The sequence below is a fragment of the Macaca mulatta genome, chromosome 6 (genome assembly GCF_049350105.2).
Source record: "Macaca mulatta isolate MMU2019108-1 chromosome 6, T2T-MMU8v2.0, whole genome shotgun sequence".
NCBI lineage: Eukaryota > Metazoa > Chordata > Mammalia > Primates > Cercopithecidae > Macaca > Macaca mulatta.
Window position 1 is genome coordinate 186,707,159 of NC_133411.1, and position 9,798 is coordinate 186,716,956.

Consider the following 9,798-nt stretch of genomic DNA (forward strand, 5'->3'; position numbering starts at 1 on the left):
GGCAGCGCCCGCGGACAGGTGGGGCTGCAGCCCGCGGCAGGCGCCGCTGGGCTCGCCGGTTCTCCTGGCGGGCCCGGGCAGCCCCGGGACCACAGGCGGAAAATCGCAGGCGCGCAGCCCGCCCTGCCTGAGGAGGGGGGCCAGTCTGGCCACGCACCTACCCTGCTCATCGTCCGCAGGGAGATCTGGGGCTGGCACGGGCACTCCGCGGCCACCGGGCTGGCTTCACGGATGGCCTGGCTTCAGCGCTGAGGCTCTGGCCCTGGGGGCTGCCTGGCTGGTGTCAGGCAGCGGGAGAGGCAAGGACAGTCTGGGGTTGCCCCTTCTCCCACCCGCCCCACTGCTTCCCGTGCCAGGACTGGCAGTTTGCAGCTGCACCTCTGGCACTGGCGAGGGATGGCGGAGCTTCCCTTGAATGATGTCGGGGTCGGCGAGACCTGGTCTGAGGGTCCTCTCCTCCCGGACACCTCTCCGGATCCTGGACCCTGGCGCTGGGCAATCCACATGGATGAGACTGATCTGCTGCTGGTGAAGCCGACCGCCTGACTTTGTTGCCTGGGCGACTGGCCCCAGAATCGGCGCTGCTGGGGATGGGGGCCTGGTCTGCGGTGTCCAGCCACTCGCTGCCACTCGCTGCCCGCGCGCCACGTCTAGGCTGGTGGCTGCAGCTGCAGCTCCGCACCTGCGGGGGCTGGCGGGCCTGGTACCTGATATCATCAGGGTCAAGTGCATCGCCCACCCACCTGAGGGTCTGCTCTGTCTTGGCCTCCTCCAAGAGCACAGGGTGTGGCAATTTAGGAATGCTTAAATTGAAGGAAATATCCTTTCTCTGTCTTTAAGAAATAAGTGGCTTTTGTTGTTGTTGTTTTTGTTTTTGCAAGATACCCAGCTACAGCAGAAAACAAAGGGGATGCCAAGGTGAAGGTCCACAGCCAGTTCCTCTATTGATGACCTCCAGGCATTAATGTTCAATCTAACTGCTTTGGTTGGCACTTTCACCTCAGCACTTACAGATGCCTACAGATCTGTTCAATTGCATCGCTTGGATTCTGAATTATTTAATACCCAATTATTTCATAATTTAATACCCAAACTATTTTAACAGTTTACCATCTCTGCAATCCTGAAGTAATTTTTTCTTTGTTTATAAAACAATCGCTATAGTAAAATCAAAATCACAAAACACTTCCACATTTCATTGGGTCAAAAAAGCATTAAAACATTATACATAAAAGATAAAAAATATATTTGTTTCATCATAAAACTATGGCTTTGCAAAATTTTTTTACATTTAGCTACATTCTTACGATTCTTTAACTTTTCACCGTTATTTTATATATTTTTAAAACAATGCATACCAGTGTTTAAAAAATAAATGCAGCATTTCATCTAGGGCTGAATATGTAACACTGGTCAGCTTTTTCAGCATCGTGCAGGTGTGGGCCTCAGGCTGCTTTGTACTTACTTATATCAAATGACATGACCATCTTAAGTGCACAGATACCATCTTCTCGGCTTCTTTCTTCTCCCCCAAAACTATTTAATGTTGCTTTAATGGCAACGTCAGTTTAACTAGTTTTGTAATTTCTGTATTTGTCACATAACATATCAGTTCTTTTTTTTTTTTTTTTTTAAAGGAAAGCATACAGTCTTAGTTGCTGGGCCAGTTCTTCTGAATCAATTTGAAATCACCTTTTTTCTCTTTCATAATAATTACTTACTTTAATCAACAGGTCAACTATTATTGGATATTATTTTTTCAGTTAAAATTTTGCTGTCTTTCAAATATTCCAACTCTTACACACACTTGAGGTACATAACTATAGCCTATACATGTATAAGCACACGTTAAGCCAGATCTAACATAAATTTAGATATGCCAAGAAAGCCACGTGACCATTATTTACATAAATATGAGCAGTGTTCACATTTATCAAGGCCAATGAATAATATTAAGGTGATTGCTTCAATGAGAAATTAAGTGAAGAATTATTTGTTGAATATTGTCAGATAATACCTTTTTTTACCCTGTTAAACTTACTTAAGCCGGACCCAAATAATTTTTTTAAGTGTTTTATTCTATCATGCCTGTAGACAGCTTCATATATTAACCATTTCTGCTTTCATGGTCCTTTGAGAATGGTATCTTAGCATGTAAGTACAATAAATAAACAACTTTTATAGGAATAAAGAAAACTGATACAAATTAGTCTGGAAAATCTAGTGTGTAGTTGGTCAGCCATGTGCCCAGGTGAACCTCAAGGGATGGTTCTGTTAAAAGGAAGAAAAGAAGAATAGTATGTAACAGAAGTCTGCTTTGTGCCCCCAGGTTACAGCTGTGGCCACTCAGTCTGCCTTGCGCCTCCTTCTTCTCACAGAGGACACACTCATCCCAGCCCCAAGCAAGAAAGACCAAAGTCCCTTGCCGGGCACGGTGGCTCACACCTGTAATCCCAGCACTTCGGGAGGCCGAGGCAGGTGGATCATGAGGTCAGGAGATTGAGACCACCCTGGTTAACACGGTGAAACTCCGTCTCTACTAAAAATACAACAACAACAACAACAACAACAACAACAACAACAAAATAGCTGGGCATGGTGGCGGGCGCCTGTAGTCCCAGCTACTCGGGAGGCTGAGGCAGGAGAATGGCATGAACCCGGGAGGCGGAGTTTGCAGTGAGCTGAGATAGCACCACTGCACTCCAACCTGGGCGACAGAGTGAGACTTCGTCTCAAAAAAAAAAAAAGAAGACCAAAGTCCCTTTCAGTTACTGTATCCAACCCAAAGTGGGACTACAGGCGTGCACCACCATGCCCAGCTAATGTTTTGTATTTTTTAGTAGAGATGGGGTTTTACCATGTTGGCCAGGAGGGTCTCGATCTCCTGACCTCGTGATCTGCCTGCCTTGGCCTCCTAAAGTGCTGGAATTACAGGCGTGAGCCACGGCGCCTGGCCTTGCCTGAGCTTTTTAAAGATCATACCATACCTACTCAAAGCACACACCAAATTATATGGAAAAAAAACTTACAGAGAGAGATCCTCAGCTTCCTGCAGGACAATGCTAACTCAATTTTCTTTGGTCATACTGAGGAGTTCTGATCAGATACCCTCTGGTAGAAGAGCACATAGGCATTCCAGTATCTTCAGCATACACCACTGTACAGGTCTGCATTATAATAAAACATTAAGGAAGAGGTCAGTAAAAGTTTTTCTTGTCTTGAAAATCTAAAACAGAGGGTCCATAAATCCAGCAAAAATAACTACTCGCTAAACTTGTTAAATGCAAAATATAAATCAAATGTGGGTCTCTTGGAGTACTGCTCAGAATGGATCTCAGGGTACTTCAGTTCTGGGACTAAAACCAATCCCTTACTTGGGAGTGATACTGGAGGGGAAGGAAGAAGCAAGGGAGTTGTTCAGTAATGGAGTAAGGAAAAGGAATAGCCTAGAAAAGTCTGCATTTAAGCAAATAGCAAGTAACATTTAAAAATATGTTCTATGGATCTCTTGCTACAGCAATGCGAGTGGGAGCACCAGGAGCCCAATCTCAGAGTGGGACACCACGGATTGTTTTATGAAAACGGCAGCTGGGATGTGGAGGAAGAGCCCCCTGCAAGTTGGACAGGAGCCACAAGCTGCACTCTGAACCTGGCCACTCTGCACCAATGCCATCGGCCCGTGGGTCTCCGAGGGGACCTGCCAATTGGACTGCAAATTCCCCAGTTTGCCCCCAGGTATTATAGAAAATTATTTGTGTAAATAATGTAAAGAAAACACACCTATGGCAAAAACATATGCATGCTCTTTGACACAGGGTGAAATCATAACTGGCCTCATCTAAACATTTCCTCAAAGATCAGCCAAATCTAGGTCAATTCTGGTAAACATATTATATTCAACCTTAAAGGTTGCCACCATTAGATGCATGGCTATGGTAGTATGGTACCTACCTCTAAACTAGTGAATCGAATGCAGGTAAGAATTCAGAAATGCCCCCAGATGATTTCAAAGCCAAATTTCAGCTAAGGTCTCCACAAAATGGCTATTTTCAAACATAGCACATTCTGACTGGGTTTGCTGAGGTACTTTCCCTCGTACATTTTTTTTTGTCCTGGGACTGGGGGTTGTGGAAGGAAAGACTGCTTTGCAATATTGCATAATAAATATGGTTCTAAAAGTGCAGGTGTTAGAAATATCTTCCCTAATTAACCACACTCCTATGTAAGTGAAAAGGAAATCTGAAAATTTTAGTGGCAAATTACTTCTTCTGAAACTAATCTTAATGTTGGACTTCTTTATTCATTAGTTTCTCTTTGATATTCGTATCATCCCCGTAACTCACTCTTCTTTCACACCAACCTGCACCCCGCAAGGCTGTTGTAAAGAATTACCTTTAAAAAATCTTATAAGCAGCTGGAACATTTTCATTCCAGTTATCAACGAGATCGTTCATGGTTCTTTAACTAGAATAGAAATGTTAGAAAAAGAATAAAATCTGTTGTAGTTTTACATAAAGAACACTACTTCCAATTTTATACAGAACTATAAATTAAAAATAAACTAATGGAAAATAGTTATTTGTAAATAATTACTTTGATCATCAACTTTTGATCTCTATTTTCCTCCAAAGCATTCATACTTCAGGGTCTCACGATTTAGGTCCAAGTCTCCTCTGTGTCACTAAATGTCTACCACTTTCCCTTTCCACACCCCATAGAGCCCAGATGCCAGAGAAATAAAAGGTTAAAAAAACAAGCATCCTGGCTGGGTGCAGTGGCTCCTGGTTGTAATCCCAGCACTTTGGGAGGCCGAGGTGGGAGGATCTCATTGAGCTCCAGAATTGGAGACCGGCATGGGCAATATGGCAAGACCCCGTGTCTCTACTGAAAATACAAAAATTAGCCAGGCGTAGTGGTGTGTGCCTGTAATCCCAGCTACCCAGGAGGCTAAGGCAGGAGATTCACTTGAATCTGCAAGGTAGAGGTTGCACTGAGCTGAGATCGTGACACTGCATTCCAGCTTGGGTGACAGAGCAAGACTGTCTCAAAAAAAGAAAGAAAGAGAAAGAAAGGAAGAAAGGAAGAAAGGAAGGAAGGAAGGAAGGAAGGAAGGAAGAAAGAAAGAAAGAGAAAGAAAAGAAAGAAGGAAAGAAGGAAGGAAGGAGAAAAAGAAAGAAAGAAAGAGAAAGAAAGAAAAAACTGTTAATTGTTTTAAAAACAAAATCATTCCCAACGTATGTTCCCTCACATTCCTAAATTTTTGCAAGTGCTGTCTCTTCTATCTACGAAAAGTGTTTCCACTTCGTTGGAAACGTTGATTTACATAACACTCAACTCTGACCTACAAAGAATAAGTCTGGCTTCCTATGACGTTCCAGGAGACAGCGAAAGGCAGCTTGAAAAGCATCCTCCCATCCCGGGTCTGGTATTCCAGTGCACCCACAACTTCCCTCCCTCTTGCAGGTCCCAACACATACTGAGCTGCTCATGGCTCCATCGCTGGGCTCGCATTCTTCTTATTGCTGGAATGGAATGACCTTCCTCTGCTTGCTTCTCTTGCCTCGATAGCTTTTAAGGTTCTCTTTTAAATTTTACCACCAGGCCCTAAATTTCATCCACCATACATGAGGATGATCCTAGGTGGACATCAGAACCCAATTGGACATCCCGTCTCCAGGTGGATAATAGGCCCCTGGTGGATGTCCAGCCCCAGGTTGACACCAAGGCTCCAGGCAAACACCAGGCCCAAGGTGAGCATTAGGCTTCCGGTAAACACCGGGCCCATGTGGATTACTAGGCCTCCGGCAGACGTCAGGCCCCAGGTGTACCCTCGGGCCCCAGGTGAGTATCTATGCCCCAGCTGAACATCAGTCAACAGGTGGATGCCCAAGCCCTTGGTAAACACCAGACAACAAATGAACATCAGGCCCCAGAGAGACATTTGGTCCAGGTGGATACCTAGGTGGCCTGGTGAACCTCAGCCTCCTGATAAACACCCAGGCCACAGAAAGATAACAGGCCACACCTAAACACCCAGGCCTCAGGTGGGTATCAGGCCCCAGCTAAACACCAGGCCCCAAGTGGACACTGAACTCAGGTGCCAGGCTGACACCCAGGCCCAGTTGCACACCAGGTCACAGGGGAATATCAGGCCCCGAGAGGATACTCAAGCCCCAAGTAGGTATCAGACTGCAGGTGAACACCCATCCCCAGAGGCTACGCAAGCCCCAAGTAGCCATCAGGCCCCAAGCGAACACCAAGCCCGACGTGGATATCAGAACCCAGGTAGGCACCCGGCCTAGGGAGTACTCCTAGGCCCCAGGTAGACAAGGTCCCACGTGCACACGTGGCACCAGGTGAATAATCAGTCCCAATGTGGACACAGGATCCCAGGTGAACATCAGGCTCAAGGCTGACAGCCAGGCACCAGGTTTACATGAGGACTCAAGTGAAAACTTCACTCCGAATGGACATCAGACCCCAGGCGAAATTCAGACCCAAGTGAATACCAAGTGATACCTAGGCTCCACTTGGACAGCTAGTCCCCAGGATTTCAGGCCCTAGGGTGACACCCAGGCTCCAGGTGGACATTAGGCTCATGGTAGAAATTAAGATACAAGTTGACACCTAAGAATTTGGTAAACAGGAGGGCACATGTAAATTACTAGGCGCCAGGTGAACACCCACGCCCCAGGATGACACCAGGCCCCAGGTGAACATCACGTCCCAGGGTAGCATCAGGCCTCATATGGATACCTAGATGCTTGGTGAACATCAGGCCACAGATTGAAACCAAAGCCACAGAAGGGTATCAGACCCCATGTAAACACCCAGGCCCCAGGTGGGAATCAAGACCTCCTGATAAACACCAGGCTCCTAGTAGACATTAAGGCCCAGCACAACGCCTGGCCCCAGGTGAACAACAGGCCTAAGGTAGCTACCAGGACCCAAGCGGACGCTGAACTCAAGGTATGTACATCAGGTGTACCATAGTAATCCACATGGGGCCTGGTGTTTACCGGTGTCCAGCGTCCCAGTTGGACACCAAGTCACACGGGGACACAGACCCCAGGTGGATACCCAGTCTCAGGATGGAAATCAGGCCCTAGTTAAACAGAAGGCCCCAGGTGAACATCAGGCCCCTGGTGGACACCCAGGCCCCAGATGGATACCAGGCCCCAGGTGGACATCAGACCCAACGTAAATACCCCAGGCAGGTTATTGGTCCCAGGAAAACACCCAAGCCCCAAGGAGAAATCAGACTGCAGGTGAACTCTGGTCTGCAGGTGTGCATCAGGCTGGGCATCCATCTGGGACCTGTGTTCACCGGGGGCCTATGTCCACCTTGGGCCTGCTGTTCATCTATGGCCTGGCGTTCACCTGGGTCCTGAGTCAACCTGATGCCTGATACCCACCTGGGACCTACACAGTCACCTTGGGGCCTGGTAGTCACTTGAGGGCTGGTGTCCTCCTGGGGTCTGATGTCAACCTGCAGTGTAGGCATCCACCAGGGACCTGATGTCCACCTGACGTCTGAGGTTCGACTGGGGTTTGGTGGCCATCTGGAGCCTGGTATCCATCTAAAGCCTGGGTTCTGCTTGGGGCTTGGATGACTGGGCACGAGTAAACAGATCCTCCATCCCCTGGAGATCAAGGTTCCCATGGGACCAGGGCAGCAAGAATTGCTAAGTTTGGGTGCCCCTAGAGTGGATTCCTCAGAGGTCCTCATTAGAGACACATAGATGGTGTTCTTGTTTGGACTCTGTCTGGGCACAGAGCTATCTCGGGGCAAGGGGGAACTCAGCTTAGTGCACAAACTTGTTGCTTGAGCTTGGACACTCAACTTCATTTTTCTGGGTTTGTTTCTCTACCTGAGAAGTAAGGGAGTCAGGCAAGCAAAGCTCATGATTTCCAAAGTTCTAATATTCCATGAATCTATGATTCCATAATATATTCAATGCTTATTCATTTTTATCAAATATATATTTATAAAATTGATTCACTCCTGTACAAATATTTATTTTCAAAAGTTTCTTCTTGGGCTGAGATCTGAGAAGGATTTAATAACTTAGTCTCAGGCGCCCTTAGCTTTATTATACTCTTCTCAGCATTTGATAAAGTAGGTAATGAAAAATATGGAAGAAGTTTTGTTTAAACAATGAAGAAATGTATACAATAAAGAAATGCATGCATGTAAATACATATGTTTCTACCCTATAAAGCCAAAATGTATACACTTCTTTTTTAATCAAAACCAGGGTAATTGGGATATCCATCACCTCAAATACTAAAAATACAAAGAAAAAAAAAAGTTAGCCTAGCCGGGCATGGTGGTGCAGGTCTGTAGTCCCAGCTACTCAGGAGGCTGAGGCAGGAGAATCACTTGAACCTGGGAGGCAGAGATTGCAGTGAGCCGAGATCGCACCACTGCACTCCAGCCTGGGTGACACAGCAAGACTCTGTCTAAAAAAGAAAAAATCAAAATGTAAAAAAAAAATCCAGTTGGTAAAATTTTTTAAGAGTTCAAAATTCCCACATCAAAAAGAAAATTAAAACCAAATGATTTATAAATTAAAGAAAAAAATATGAAAACTAGCCTTAAATGCTTTTATTATCTATGAGGAAATAGGAAAGTAAATAAAAAGTATTTTTATTTCAAAATTATTTTGTCAAATAAATATGTTAACATCGCTTTAAAAGTTTTTGTTTGTGGCCAGGCACGGAGGCCTGTAATCCCAGCACTTTGGGAGGCTGAGACAGGTGGATCACCTGAGGTTGGGAGTTTGAGACCAGCCTGACGAACATGGAGAAACCCTGTCTCTATAAAAAATACAAAATCAGCCAGGCGTGATGGTGCCTGCCTGTAATCCTAGCTACTCAGGAGGCTAAGGAAAGAGAATTGGTTGAACCTGGGAGGTGGAGGTTGCGGTGAGCCGAGAATAGATAAAGAAGATGTGGTGTATATACACAATGGAATATTGCCCAGCCATAAAGGAATGAAATCCTGTCATTTGCAACAACGTGAATAGAACTAGAGGTCATTATCTTATGTGAAATAAGCTAAGCACAGAAAGACAAATATCCCATGTTCTCATTCACATGTGGGAGCTTAAAGAGTGGATCATGGAAGTAGAGAATAGAATGATGGTTACCATCTACTTTATCTATTCATCCATTGATGGACACTTAGGTTGATTCCACGTCTTGGCTATATATCCGCCAGTGAGATTTCTGGATCATCCATAAGCTTATGGATCATAAGGTAGCTTAGCTTGTCAAGCACCCTCCAAGTTGTTTACCATAATGGTTGTACTACTTTACATTTCCATTAACAATGTGTAAGCATTCTCTTTCTCTCCATCTTCACCAGCGTTCGTTATTTATTTATTTTTTATTCTATTTTATTTTTTGAGATGGAGTCTCGCTCTGTTGCCCAGGCTGGAGTACAATGGCACAATCTCAGCTCACTGCAACCTCTGCCTCCCAGGTTCCAGCCATTCTCCTGCCTCAGCCTCTGGAGTAGGTGGGACTACAGGCATGCACCACCATGCCCGACTGATTTATCTATTTTGAGTAGAGATGGGGATTCACCATGTTGGCCAGGCTGGTCTCAAACTCCTGACCTCAAGGATCCACCTCAAGCAGCCTCCCAAAGTGCTGGGTTTACAGGCATGAGCCATCGCTCCCAGCCTATTTTTTAAGTAATAGCCTTTTAGACTGGGGCGAGATGATATCTCATTGTGGTTTTGATTTGCATTTCTGTGATGATTAGTGATGTTGATTGACCATTGTATGTCT

The 9,798-nt window shown here is 45.6% G+C and overlaps 1 long non-coding RNA gene across 1 annotated transcript; it reads left to right on the forward strand.

Annotated features, from left to right (window-relative positions):
- The first annotated feature begins 3,615 nt into the window (after nt 1-3,615).
- Nucleotides 3,616-5,142, forward strand: LOC114678988 (uncharacterized). The gene is made up of 2 exons (XR_013395028.1): nt 3,616-3,735; nt 5,021-5,142. It is a non-coding gene; the product is annotated as an uncharacterized LOC114678988 (long non-coding RNA).
- Nucleotides 5,143-9,798: the final 4,656 nt, after the last annotated feature.